Raw genomic sequence first — 15,712 nt, 5'->3', positions numbered from 1 at the left:
ATCCAGTTCAACACTCGAAGACAAATCACATTCAGATCTGTCATCACTTTCTCAGAGATCATGTCATGAAGGAAGATATTGATATCATTCACGTTAACACTGAAGAGCAATTGGCAGATATCTTCACAAAGCCCTTGGATCAGACAAGGTTTTGCAAGTTGTGGTGTGAACTAAATATCTTAGAATCCTCAAATATGCCGTGATTGGACACACATCCTAAAGCTTATGCATGTTGATGACTTAGATGTGCAACACACGAAGTAACGTATATCTTCATTCAATGAAGACATACACTCTAAGTGTGAATACATTAACGCGGAATTTGACTTTGGAGCACCACGATAATTGTGCATCATAATACTTCCTATACGGTGGGTAACGCCACCACCAAAACTTTCTCGACGACTTTCTTTTGGCGTCATGATTGCATTAACTTCGCATTTGGTTGGTCTTCAACATTGATTGGTCTTCAACATTGATTGGTCTTCAAGGTTTATCGTTGCAATGTTGATTTGGTCCTTTTGATATATACATATATATATATATGGTGTTCTGTCCTCTACAGGATTCACTTATAGCTATGTCTTCAACCTTGCAATTTTCTAAACTAAGTGAATGTGATTGGACCCTAACCCCTTTTGTGCTTCTTCCACAAACTCTATCTATCTCATCATATGCATTCTATTGAAATGTGTCAAATGTCTTCACTGCGTCCTTGTCAGCTGAAGATACAAAGACACACATTTAAACCTGTTTTCAATGCTATATCTCATTTTCCTGAATACCGGAGAAGCCGGAACGACCTCCCGACAAACCAGGCGTGCGTGGCAACTTTCAAAGAGTTGCATGCACGCCATGTGTCCATCAGATGTGAACCACCAGGGGCACCTGCGTAATTGCGCTGTGCAACCCTTTACCTTATAAACACTCACCCCATGCGGTCATTATCTCCCCTTCCACCTTGCTCAAACCCTAGCGCCACCGCTAGCTTGCGTAGATGCCGGAGACGAAGTGCTTAGCTGTCGCGACTTCTTTGACGTCGTCGTCATGCCGACCGCAGACCTCGTTCTCTCCGCCGCCACCATAGGTGTCTTCCGCCGCCAAGTTAGGGCGCGGGAGATTGGACTGCTCAGCTTCCTTCTCTACCTCATCTAGCAGTTTGTCAATGGTAATTAAATCTCACTTTTTACTGTCTTTTTGATCCATAAAATCCATCGACTTCAACCAAAAGTGGTTTCTACACTTCAAACTCTAGATCAGTCCCTTTCTACATATCATATCATGCCAAAGGTATTCACTTATGCTTCATAACTAGTTATATTCTTCACTTGTACCTATTCATGTATTCGTACAAATCTAGAACCAACTGTCTTCAAATAAGTGAATGTCTTCGCACTCTGAGGTCAATGTCTTCAAACTGATTTATCTTCAAAATCTTCTAAGGATGCATATGACCTCTTCCCTTCCCTTGCATCTCTAATCATGTCACAGGTACATGTCCATGGGAGAATCCCTAGGTTCTCATAGTCTGCATTCATTTGCAGATTTCTTGCAGCATCATATTCACTCTCCTGAAGCCAGTTCTTGCCTAACCAGTAGACAGAAGCCTTTCACCATTCTGAAGCCTATCTTCTTGAATATCATGGCCACTGAGAAGTCGGCCAGGAAAGGTGGCACGCAGCGCTTTGGCAATATAGCTCTAGATCTGCCTCCAGATCTGTATGAACTATACAAGACAGATCCCGAGGAGAACTACAACCAGCGCAAGACCTGGATCCAATGGATCCGAAGATATTGGGCAGAATAGTGGTTCAAGTACAAGTTTGTCACTGCCAAATACACAGAGAAGAATGCCATCAAGCGCCCATGGGGTGATATTCTCTACAGGAATCTGTAGCCAAAGTCGAAGCCTGAAGCTATTGCTCAAGGTTTCTATCCTTGCATGGTCACAGGACCGCAACCTGAAAATGCCGACCCATCATCTTTGCTATTGTGTCATGACGACAATCTCTTCAAGCGCAACTATCAGTTTGCCAAGGAGTCAGCTATGATGAACAGGAAGGAACCCAGACTTAACTACAACCCTGGTCCGTCTGCTCCAAGGCCGGATGGCACTCGTGACGCAAATCCCAATGTCATCGGCCCCTTCACAAGCTTCTATGGGCTCCTCTCCCACATTGCTGCTCAAAGGGCCACCATGGATCAATCTGCTAATGATGCTGACTCTGAAGAAGCACCAGGACCACCAAAGTAGAAGATGAAACCAAAGGCTTCTAAACCCTCTGCTGCACCAACTACTTCAGTTGTGAAACCATTGGCCACTCCACCTCCTGAACCCAGTGTGCAGTCTTAAGACCTGTCTCGTGTATCCAAGAGGACCAAGAAGACCAAGAAAGTTTCTGGGCATGACTTGACTCTTGCTGCCGTTCTGCGCAATGATGAAGACACCATTGATCTATCCAGCGATGAAGATCTCTGTAACACCCACAATGCGGCTATATCTCCCACGTGTCGAGGCACTACTTAGAGGCATAGCCGCATGGTGGGTCTGTTGCAAGAGGGGTAATCTTTACACATCCCATGTACTGAATAAGAAAGGGATAAAGAGTCGGCTTACAATCGCCACTTCACATAATACATAAGTACTCATACATCATCTGGAATACAATCAAGGTCCGACTGGGCTCAAATGCTAGATCCTTGATCATCCCAACTGGGCTCCTCTACTGATCATCCGGAAAAGAAACATAGTAATGGCCTGAATCCTCGTCGAACTCCCACTTGAGTTCGGTAGCGTCCCCTGCACTGGCATCATCGGCACTTGCATCTGTTTGGAAGTATCTGTGAGTCATGGAGACTTAGCAATCTCACACCCTCGCGATCAAAACTATTTAAGCTTATGGGTAGGAAACGCTAGTGAGGTGGAGCTGCAGCAAGCACTAGCATATATGGTGGCTAACATACGCAAAAGAGAGAGAGAAGAGAAGCAAAGCACGTGCGAGAAGATAATAATGATCAAGAAGTGATCCTGAAGCTACTTACGTTCAAGCATAACACGAGACCGTGTTCTCTTTCTAGACTCCGCCGAAAAGAGACCATAAAGGCTACACACGCGGTTGATTCATTTTAATTAAGTTAAGTGTCATGTTCTCTACAACCGGACATTAACAAATTTCCATCTGCCCATGACTGCGGGCACGACTTTGAAAAGTTCAAAACCATGTAGAGGTGTCCCAACTTAGCCCATCACAAGCTCTCGTGGTCAACGAAGGATATTCCTTCTCCCGGGAAGACCCGATCAGTCTCGGAATCTCGGTTACAAGACATTTCGACAATGGTAAAATAAGACCAGCAAAGCCACCCGATGTGCCGACAAATCCCGATAGGTGTCGCACGTATCCTGTTCTCAGGGCAACACCGGATGAGATAGGCTACGAGTAAAACCAACCCTTGAGGTTCCCCGAGGTGGCCCCGCAGGCAGCTCAGTTCGGACCAACACTTAGAGGAGCACTGGCCTGGGGGGTTTAAAATAAAGATGACCCTTGAGTCTATAGAACCTAGGGGAAGGTATATGGTGGTAGGTAGGCAAATGGTAAAACCAAGGTTGGGCCTTGCTGGAGGAGTTTTACTCAAAGCGGACTGTTAAGGGGTTCCCATAACACCCAACCGCGTAAGGAACACAAAATCAAGGAACATAACACCGGTATGACGGAAACTAGGGTGGTAAGAGTGGAACAAAACACCATGCAAAAGGCCGAGCCTTCCACCCTTTACCAAGTATATAGATACATTAGAGTAAATAAGAGATAATAATGATATCCTAACAATATCCATGTTCCAACATGGAACAAACTTCATCTTCACCTGCAACTAGCAACGCTATAAGAGGGGCTGAGCAAAAGCGGTAACATAGGCAAACAACAATTTGCTAGGAAAGGTGGGTTAGAGGCTTTACATGGCAATATGGGAGGCATGATATAGCAAGTGGTAGGTAGCGCGGCATAGCAATAGAGCAAACAACTAGCAAGCAAAGCTAGAAGTGATTTCGCGGGTATGGTCATCTTGCCTGCAAATTTCTCAGAGTTGCCGAAAGCTTGATCCTAGTTAGCGTACTCTATAGGTTCCTCGATCACGTACTCGTCTCTCGGCTCTACCCAAGGCAAGAACACAAGCAAATGACCAACAATCAATCACGGTGCAATGCACAGACAACATGATGCAAAACATGGCATGATATGCAAGACATGATATGCAATGCATATGCGTGCTCCAGAAGGGAAATATTGATCAAGGCATCAACTTGGCAAACCAAGTGTGCTGCTGGAAAGATGGGATGATTTCGGTCGAAATCGATATAAAGATCACCGGAATCGGATGCACGGTTTGCAAATGGCAAGCAAAACAAGAATGGCACAATTCTGCGATTTACAGCATGATGCCTACTAGAATGCAACAAGAAACTAAGCTACTGCACTCCAACATAGCAACAAAGCATATGGCAGTGATGGACTCAAGATGCTTGACAAAACATGAACACTGAGCTACGGCTAAATCACAAAAGAACAGGTTCAAACAAGCATGGCAAAAGTGCAAAAGATATCAGCTTCACAAACTTAGTGAAAATACTAACATGCCAGGAATAACATCAGGAAGCCATGTTTAGAGCTAGCAAGCAAAATGCTACAGGAACATATCATAGCAAACAAAAGCATGGAATGAATATAATAAATCCATAAAACAAAAGTCCCTTACTGATCATGAGCCAAAAGGCACAAAAGATATGATGGCGCCCATGTAAACATAGCAAGTTTTATTAACAGTTTCAGACTTAGCAGGAAACTGAGCATGGCATAAACAAAATTATGAAGGCATCTTTGTGAGCTCAAATAACTCACCACAAGGCATTGCATGGCAAGATAAGCGTGCTAACAGCAAGAAGACATGTTCATGAAGCTAACCATCGCAAGTTCAAGTTCATAGCATGCATAGATCACTAACAACAACCATGGCAAAATTTATTAACATGTAGACAATCTGCCAGGAACATCTTATAGCAAACGTAGAGCAAGATTAAGACATGCTAGGGCACTCCATAATTGCAAACAGGGGCATGGATGGATAGAGAATAACCATATGTTCAAAACACCCTTACTGAAGATACTCAAAAAAGCATGGATCTCACTAAAGCATCTAGTTTACAAGGCATAAAAATAACAGCAGAACAAGGACTTAGCAAAAACCTAAGTCCCTGAAAACAGCAATATCACGAAGGCTACTTTGCATGCTTGTGCTAGTCACCACATTGATCACAAAAATACATGTCAAGCACCTCTGTAAAGATGGCATGGCATAGATCAAAACACATGTAGAGCTCATGCCCATATGAAGCACTCATCAAATGTGGCAAAAATGACAAATCACCCTAAACTGATAAGTAGCAGTAGTAAACATTTTATAGCACTCTTGCATCAATGATTAGGGCATCAATCTGTACTCAAACAAGCATGCCACAATGGAATGAAATGAAGAGCATCTCCCAGTGAACATTTTGATATATCATGCGCATGAAACGGATATACGGTCATGGAGTTATGATGCAATGAACAGGGGCATAAATTTTAACAGGGGAAAAGACTTAGAGAAAAAAACGACCTCTCAGTTAGATCTAGGGTTCGGCGGGAAAAATGAGGATGGCCAGGGTTCGTCACCGCGGTGGCCGGAGGACGGCCGAAGTTGGTCGGGGATGGTCGGAGTCGGCGGATCTGGCCGGCCACTTGCCTGATCCGGCCGGAGGCGGGGTCGGCGGCGAGGTGGGGCAAGGCGACGGTGCATGGCGAGGTCGGTGGCGAGCACCGGTGCGGTGGCGCGCCGGCAAGGTGGAGCGACGAGAGGCGGCGGCGGACGCAAAGAGCCGCGGTGGCGGAGGGAGGAGGCGCAGGCGCGTGGGGCGGCGGAGTCAGGCTCGACGGGCCCACCGTGGGCTCGTGGGCCGCGGTGGCGGCGGGTGGCGGCGTGCCACGTGACGGCATAGCACTGGTTGGGCGGCGGTGGCGAACGCGTCCGGCTACGCCTAGACGTGTCCGGCGGCGCGAGGAGAGGGAGAGCTAGGGTTTCGTCTGCGAAAAATCAGGGAGGGGCACATATTTATAGCTAGGAGGTAGGAGTGTCCAAATGGAGTGTAGTTTTCGCCCACACGATCGTGATGTGACGACAGAGGACATGGGAGTGGTTTGGATGGGTTATTGGGCTGTTTTGGAGGGGTGTTGGGCTGCAACACAAAAGAGGCTTTCGCGGTTCCCCAGTTAACCGTTGGAGTATTAAACAGACTCCAAATGACACGAAATTTGACAGGAGGTCTACCGGTGGTGTACCAAGGCCACTTGGCAAATCTCGGTCCATTCCGGGAATGTTTAACACCCGCTCATGAAAAGAGACAAAAGGGGTACGCCGATGCACATAGGAGTGTCGGATTGCAAAATGGACAACGGGGAAAATGCTCGGATGCATGAAACGAACATGTATGCAAATGCGATGCACATGATGACATGATACGAAATGCATGACATGAACAAAATGCAAAATGAAGACAAAACCCAACCACGAAGGGAAATCTCATAACTTAAAGCTAAAAATGGCAGAGTCGGGGTTACAATTATGGCAAGTTACATCCGGGGTGTTATAATCTTGGTGATGAAGCTCTAGAAATGCTGATGAAGAGCAAGAAAGAGGCGGAGATCTTCAATGATCTTCCCCTCTTTGATATTGATATATTGAACAACTTCATCGATGAATGGTTTGATGACCAGAGCATCAGTATTGATGACCTTCAGCTGCCCGTGGACATCAGTGTCGCATTCCATGGAGCCATTGGCAATGAATTGGCCTTGGCTCAGAAAATTGTCGAGCTCAAGAACAAGATTGATCATGAGAAGGCGCATTTCAAGAAGCACATGTCCAAGCTTGGTGTGGTTGATGTGCAAATCTTCAAGAAGATGCTGCATGATCTCAAGGCGGAGTTCCACAAGAAGCGTGAATAAGCCAAAGGCTCTCGAGAGCGCATGAAGTATTATGCACAGAAATGTGTCCAAGCACACAACGAATCTGAAAAAAGAAAGGCTCTTGGGCATCCTAGCATTGACCCCAGGATGGCTGCCAAGCAAAAGAAGAAGTCTGCTGCGGCCCAATCCGAAGCACAAAGGCAGGAAGAACCTCGCATTGTCTTCCCTGCCAGTATGACTGGCTCGAAGCCAAAGGTCCCCTCAGCAGCTTCATAAATGAAGAAGACACGACAGGCTGAAGCCGATGCCAGGAAGAGGAAGCACAAGGATACATCTGATAATGCTCCCTCCAAAAATAAATTGAAGAGAAAGGCTTCAAAGTCTTCAAAGAAAGAGTGTGTTGCTGCCTCAGAGCCCCTCACCGTTGAACCTATCTCCGTCACTCTTCCTACTTCAACCAACCAAGAGCGTCGACTTGTGATCGATCCATGAGCCTGCTTCCACAGAGGATCATGCAAGTGAAGAAGTTCTAGCTGTTGACCCCAACACAGCTGAAGACATTGGTCATGAATACAATGTGCATGATGATGTAGTCCTTCCTCAGCTCTAGCTCTAGTTGGTATAACCGCCTGCTCTCACAAGTAGTGAACTCATTAGCATTGGTCTTCCACTGACGCCAATTGCTCAAGATGACTCATGGGCGGAGCGAAAACAACAAGAAACCCTTGTGCAAGATGAGACACCAAGAACACCACCACCTCAAGTCAGCACTCCGGTGCTTGACGGCGACAATTACATGGAACAGACCACTCCATCCCCAAAGGCGTCGCCAGCATTTCGCATGCTTCGCGAGGGCCTCCGGCCACAGGTCTCCATGTCCACCATTCCAGAAGGAGAAGCGCAACACACTAGCTTAGTAGCATGTCAAGTGTTTCCTGAAGCCACTCCTTCTGTGACTGCCTCAGAGTCGGAAGCCAAGACTGATGAAGACATTTTGGCTACATCAGTCGAAGAAGAAAGAGAAGAAGAAAGAGTAGCCACACCCCCAGCAAGTGATCAAGTCATTCTCGAGGAGAATCTGATTGTGCCCGATCCTCCAGTCATTGAACAGATGGAGGTTGAAAACCCTAAGGCTGCCACCAACAACGCCACTGAAGCCAATGACTCTGTCATGGCTGAAGACAATGTGGAGCCTGAAGCTACTTTGAATGCTAAAGCCACTGTGACACCAATAAACTCTGATGGTGTTGTTCCTACAAGGCCCCATACCATGGAACGTGCGTTCAATCGCGGAGGTGAGCTCGTCACAGTCACATGACTTGTTATGGCTCCACCCACTGCTCCTGGACCATAGTACGATTATCATGTGGAGAAAAGGCCTCAAGTTCGGAAGCCCAAGCCACGTCTGCCAAGGCTTCCCACTGTTGTCACTACTCAGGGCTCCTTCAGTGTTCTTAGCTTCAGGGAGCACAACACTTTCTTTGACAGCACCAAGAATCAATACTCGAAGCCCAAAATCTCCTCTGATAGATTTTGGAGCCACTAGCAGCGAAGCTACTACTCATGCATCATGTATAATCAAGACTGTATCTTTCCACACATGCATCTAGATTGTGAAGCTATTGCTAGGCTGCCATGTCTTGAGGAAGCTCTTGACTACTTTAGGGATATTGGACATTTTCCCTTTGTAACGGACAAGGAACATTGGAATGAATAGCTACTGATGCAGTTATATGCCACACTCCATATTCGAGGCTACAACCAGGATCCAAAGACTTGGATCCTTGAGTGGATGACAAGTGATGTGCATCATGAAGCCAAAGCTCAAGACATCATCAAGCTTACTTCCCTGCCCACTCGAGGTGAGTTATATGAACTTGGTTGTCAGCGTCATAGAGATGAGCTGCAGAGGATTTTTCAGAGGCCTGAGCCAAATATGAGTCGGATGCTTAGCATGATGAATCCATTGCCTCAAGACGCTGAATACCCAAAGGAGTTCTTGTGAAGGACCTTGAGGCGTACTCTATGGATCATCAAGGGACATTCTTCTGAAGCTAAACTTGAAGGCGCCATGAAGATTTTGGTTTTCTATATCATGAATGGCATTAGGTTCAACACACAAGATTTCTTCATCAGACAATGTCAGGGGAAATGACACCTACGGGATCACGAGGAATCCCTTTTTGCTACGGTTGGCAGGCGCGGGGCTGTGGAAAGAGGAGGATTGAGAGATTAACGTGGGGGATTATCCAAGTTCGGGATGCAAGTGATGCATAATACCCTACTCCTGCTGGTTTCTATTTATCTGGTGTTCTTGGACTAGCTACAAGGCATGAAGGGTCCAAAAAATCCGAATCCTCTCTCAGTACGCCGCGGGCCTCCTTTTATAGTCAAAGGGGCTGCCACACTGGCACACAGGAGGTGGAAAGCTATACAGTAGTCAAGTCTATATCCTGGCACCGTAGGACAAATGCATTTAATGTGCTGCCAACATGCCCTTCTTGCTTTATCGGGGACGGCAAGGAAGCTCGTCCCAGCTGTCGTCGCCTCGCCTGGCTTCGACGCGCGTCCGAACTGATAAGGCGTGTAGCGCCATGCTGGCTGGCTGCTGATTTGGTGCGGTGGCAGAGTCTTCATGAAGATCTGCATGCCACCACGCAGGTGCTTGCCGAGTCGGCCTAGAGGCCGCACGTCGCCACGCAGGCACCTGCGTAGCTGGTGGGCTGGCAACTGCATGGGAACGGTGGTGGAGTCTTGGCAGATGTGCACCTGGCTGTAGCCCCGTGGTTGTTTTCAGCAAGAGTCTTGCCGGGGCATCATGGTCGGCCCCGGCAAGGGTCTTGCCGTGGCATCATGGTCGTCCCCGGCAACGGTCTTGCCAGGGATCACGTGGGTATCCTTGGCAAGGATCTTGCCGAGGATCCTCATCTTCTGGTTATCATCTAGTCTTGCGTGCTTTTGGTCTCCACAAAGATCTGCATGCCACCATGGAGGTGCCTCCCGAGCCTTGGTTCCAAAGTGGTTGATGGTGTTGGAACTCTTGGGCTCAAGGGTGGCGGCTCTGCTGGTGTTGGGCAAGTTGCCCCGGCAAAGTTCTTGCTGGGGCTGTGGAGGCCGCCCCGGCAAGGGCCTTGATGGGGGGCTCACCTCGCCCTTCTGCTCTTCATGTTTCTAGCTTGGCGTTGCTCTGGTTGTCTTGTGGCTTTGCTTCCTTCCTCTGCCCCGCTAGGTGTGGCAGCAGGAGCAGCTCCAACTGCCCGCACACGGGTAAAGGGGTACAAAATAGGACCCCTCCTTTTGTGCACCGACAGGGGCCCCCGGGCCTGGGCCATACATAAGCGCAACGTGTTGTTGGGCTAGGCCCAAAACGGTGGGCGGGCATGTGGGGCCGAGTTGTACTGCTGTAACTCCCTCACCCGTTGCACTTCCCCACGACCCGCATTGAATGCGCGACGCGGGGGTCGTGCGTGATGTGGGGATCATGCATGGGGCGGTTGCTTCCCTCTTGTGTCACATCATAGTAAATGGTAAAGAGGTGGCCCGCGCCTTCCGCATAAAAGGGAGGAAAAAACAACAGGCGCGCTGCTCATTTACCCTCTGTGCCTCTTCCAATCTCGGAACCGCTGTCCCTCACTTATTCCTCAGGCGAAAGAATCAAAGTTCTCGCCTCTACTTGTTGCCGCTGCGCCCCCATTGCTCTTGATCCTTCACCCCCTCCCAGCTGCCATGGCGCCCAAAACCAGCAGGGGCAAGGGAGCGGCCAAGGATGTCGGGGAGAAGGAGGCGCCGGAGAGCGAGTCAGCGGCGCGGTGGATGCATCTCGCCTACTTCCCGTCGACGGTCGATGCGGTTCACCTCAAGAACTTCTTCTTGCCCCCGTGGGGGAGGAAGACGATGGGACACCCTACCACATGCGTCGTCCTTGCCGATTTTGCTGAGGATGGCCAAAATACGTACCCCTTCTTCGTCGATTTCTTCTCTTGGGGGCTCTGCCCCCTTTCTCTGACTTCTTCAACGCCGTCATGCACACCTATGGCTTCCATATTTTGGATCTCACACCGAACGCAGTGGTGTGCATGGCTCTCTTCGCCCACCTCTGCGAGGGCTTTGCCGGGGTGCTCCCTAGCACGACACTCTTCCGCCACTACTTATTTCCTCGCCTCCAACCAGGGGGCGCTATCTCTAGGAGCATCGCCTGGATCCCGAGGACCCAGTAGAAAGGCACGTACCAGGATGGTGCCCAGAAGGAGAGGTGGGAGGAGTGGCAGGGCCCGTGGTGCTGGATCAAGGACAAGGACCCACAGGAGTTTCATCGGGTTCGTTAGAGCCCGCCGACCCGTCGCGCGGACTGGAGCGACCTCGACGCCAATGACAAGAAGCTCTCGATCACCGCCACCACCAGGATCCATCGCCTCACCACGGCCGGGCTCACCCTCAAGATAATCGGGGCAGACTTCATCCGTCGCCGAATCGCCCCATTGCACAACAAGGGGAGGCCGACCTCGAACTTCAAGAATGTGGCCAATGTCATGAGGCTCCGCCCTGGCCTGAAGCATAACTTCACGGTGATGGGGCATGCACATTTCTATCAAAGGCTCGTTCAGCTCGACGTGGGCAGCGACGGCACGGCTGAGAGGACCGGCAGGGCCGCGAAGGCCGGCAAGGCCATCAAGGGGCCCCTGTTTATGTTGCCGGTGGGAGTGGTCCCGCTGAGCAACAACTCTCGCCAGTGACCAGGCCTGGGCCGAGCCGCCAGTGGAGAGGGTGCAGGAGTTCTTTGACACCTTATCCTCTGTGTTCTCGCTCCTGCTCTCTTTTACTGCATTAAGACAACAACGTTTCAGACTGTTGTGTGTTGCGGTAGTTGAACCCTTATCCTCTGCATGACCTGTCATTGCCACAGTAACTAGATGAAACCCACTAGCATGTGTAGGAGTTGATTGAGCCATGTATGTGTTTCCTACCTTGCTATGCCTGCAATGCTTAGAGTTGTGTCAGGTATGGTTCATCTGGGTGATGGGCTAGAGTGAAATGATTACGTCGGTAATGTGAGGGATGTTTTGAACATGATTTGGTAAAGGTATCGATGAGAGGCCATGTAGGAGTACATGGTGGGTTGTTTCATTGAGGCCATCCCTAAGAACTGAGATCTGTATGCGTGATTTAAGATTCAGCTACTAGCACACATTGGGCCCTGAAATATGACCCCGCTCGACTTACTGACCCCTCTCGTCCTCTATCCAGGAGTTGCAACTAGTTTCTGGTGTTTATAGGTTACGTGTTGGCGGCCGTGCGTAGCGCTGACCCCAAGGGTGTGCTATGATGTGGTAGATACACCGTGGCACAGTGTACCGAGTCGCCCGTTTGGTGTCTCGGGAACCCTACACACATCATTTGGGGCCGTTGAGGACACCCCGGTCAGATTTCCTTGCGTATGGAACCCGAATAGGCGATAAACCTGGACTAGAGACTTGTGTGGTTAGTCAGGTTGTGGTCTACACCCATGTCGGCTTTCTCTTGAAGTCTACCGAGCACATGTCGTGTGCAGACGCTAAGTGGTGGAAACATGTGTGATGAAGTACACCCCTGCAGGGTATAAAACTATTTGAATGGACGCGTCCGCAGTAAAGGACTACTTGGTTGCCTATACAGTTCATAGACAAGTTAATGGTTACTACTAAAAGACTCAAAATAAGTGTGAGTACCGAGGATGGCCCTCTCGTAGGATGACGAGGGAGGATCCACGATGGAGTATTGTGTTGGTGATTAGTGGACTCGTGTGTGAAAACTATTTTACTAGTGGTGTCTAGTAGGATAGCTTAGCCAAGAGTCAAAGCTGGCTTGCTGCAATAACTCCACCACCTTCTTGAGAATGAGCATGTATAGTAGGATCTGTTGTAAGACTTGCTAAGTACCTTTGTACTCATGTTGCTTTAATTACTGTTTTCAGATGACAACACCGCCCCCTGTGACGGGTTTTACGTACACCTCGACGTCGATGAGTAACTTGCCACCCAGGTGGTGATTCTGGCCATGGAGGGCCCTATGTAGATAGACAGGCTTCGTCAAGCCTTCTTTCTTTCTAGTGTCTGTTCTCAGACTTATTTGCTTCCGCATGTGCTTGTATGCTTGTATGACTTGAGTGTCGGGTCATGTGACCCCTACCTGTATGAACATGTTATGTATGGCTCTCCGGAGCCTTTAAATAAAGTACTTGAGTTGTAGAGTTTTGTTGTGATGCCATGTTGTATTTACACATATCGAGCATATTGTGTGTATGATTGAAATGCTTGGTATGTGTGGGTCCGACAATCTAGTTGTTTATCCTTGGCAGCCTCTCTTATGGGGAAATGTAGTCTAGTGCCTCCTTGGGCAATAGTAGTCCGCTACAGCCCGGTTCACCGGAGTCCTGCTAGCCCAGCACTACTGCTCAGGACACTTGACTGGCCGGCATGTGTTTCACTGCGTTCCTGTGTCTGTCCCTTCGAGGAAATGTCACGCGGTGACATCCGGAATCCTGCCTAGCCTGCTACAGCCCGGGTTCCCCAGAGTCCTGTTAGCCCAGTGCTATAGCCCGGATTCACACGCTGTTGACCGACATGCTCAATGTGATTCATGTATGCCTGTCCCCATAGGTTTGTGCCGCTTTGGGTTCACGACTAGCCATGTCGGCCCGGGTTTTCTGTCATATGGATGCTAGCGACACTATCATATACGTGAGCCAAAAGGTGCAAATGGTCCCAGGCCATGGTAAGGCGACACCCATGGGAATACCGTGCGTGAGGCCGCAAAGTGATATGAGGTGTTACCAGCTAGATCGATGTGACTTGGAATCGGGGTCCTGACACACGCCCCGCAATGCGGCTTAACCACCCTAGGGGCTGTATATCTTTATCATTTCTTTTCTCTTTTGGGGCCTAACTCTCTGGAAGGCCTTTCCGGCAGTATGATTGCCGGACACATTACGGGAAGGAATAACCAAGGCGACAAGAAGCCGGGATGTACACGGGAACCCCCAGGTGGTCTCTACTAATAATACCCGCTTTATACTATCCATACGCAGCTTGCCCTTGGATAGGACATTTCGAATAGTCCTACTTTCTGCTTATTGCACTACGTGTACCAGTATGCTTCGACGTATTATTTAAATAACAATGCATACCATTAGTCTATTATTGCATTATTCATTTTTTTGCCCTTATGTCCATTTTCGACAATCCGAACCCGTAAATTCGGGTACGGTCAGTACGCCAGGGGCTTTCGTTTACCCCACAATACGACGCTAGAAGTCCGAACACTTTCGACATTACGGCACCCCGAACTTATAGAATTATATGCATCAGCTCCGAATCATGTCTTGGGTCAATAGTTGGGTTTGCCCGGCTCCCATGCTTTGGTACCTTACGTTCCGCTATATCAGCTAAGGTAGCGGTGGGAGAACTACTGCGATTGTATCCCGGTTCTTCCGGACAAGCACCTTAGTAGAGAAAACCGAAAACTGACTGTCATGATAAGGCGAGAGACTGGTCGCTGTTCGAGAGGTCTCAAGTCCCGAAAGACTTTTTACGCTTCGGGCGAGGAGTCGGCTTTGTCCGGCTTACGCGTGTATAGCGCCCCAAATTCGGCCTTTCGAATACCAGGGGCTTCGCCAAAATTTAAAATTGTAGACCTCTGTGGCTAAGTGAGAGTGATAAAGCATTATAGTCCGATTGCCTGGTTCGTTGCGTTGAACACCTCCCTTGAAGGACCCAAAATTGGGGTAAAGAGTGCTCAGGTTTATCCCGAACACCCCAGTACTAGTTACATGGGGGGCAGAGCCGACGACTGGCCAACTCTCAGATTTTATAAACGATCGCACAGAAGGTAATATTTTAAATTAAAAAAGTGTCGCCTGGTGCAAATGAACTCGTTTCATATTACAGGATCACATGAGCATGTTCATTCAAAAATTACATCCTTGGCACACTCATCCTCCACAAGGCTGGAACCCTTCAGGACACTCTCATAGTACATCTCGGGGCAGCGATGCTCCTTGCCCTTTGGTGGCCCCTCCTTCACCAGCTTCACGGTGTCCAGCTTCGCCCAGTGCACTTTCGCCCGGGCAAAAGCCCTGCACGCACCCTCGATGCAGATGGACTACTTTATAACTTCAAGCCGTGGGCAGGCATCCACCAGCCGCCTCACCAGACCGAAGTAGCTACCGGGCAGGGGCTCGCCAGGCCACATCCGGACTATAAGGCCCCTCATGGCTTGTTCGGCCGCCTTGTGAAGCTCGACCAACTGCTTCAGCTGGTCACTCAAGGGCACGGGGTGTTCGGTCCTAGTATACTGAGACCAGAACAACTTCTCGGTCGAGCTCCCCTCCTCAGCTCGGCAAAACTCTGCGGCATCCAGTACACTACGGGGAAGATCTGCAAACGCTCCTGGAGAGCTCTGATCTCGGGTAAGAAACAGGAAAGTTTCCTTCACGTGCTTGCTTTGCATAATGAATGCCTTACCCGCTGCTACCTTCTTCACCGCATCAATCTCCTGGAGGGCCTTGTGGGCTTCGGCCTTGGCGCTCCGGACGCTTTCAAGCGCCTGCGCGAGCTCGGACTCTCACGTCTTAGAGTCAAGCTCCAAGGACTCGTGCTTTTTGGCGAGAGCCTCGAGCTCTTGCTACACCTCGCCTACTCGGGCTTCTTGCTTCTCCCGTTCAATGCGCTCCTTGGCCG

Source organism: Triticum aestivum, chromosome 6A (assembly GCF_018294505.1).
Source record: "Triticum aestivum cultivar Chinese Spring chromosome 6A, IWGSC CS RefSeq v2.1, whole genome shotgun sequence".
NCBI lineage: Eukaryota > Viridiplantae > Streptophyta > Magnoliopsida > Poales > Poaceae > Triticum > Triticum aestivum.
This window is presented reverse-complemented; position numbering follows the sequence as displayed.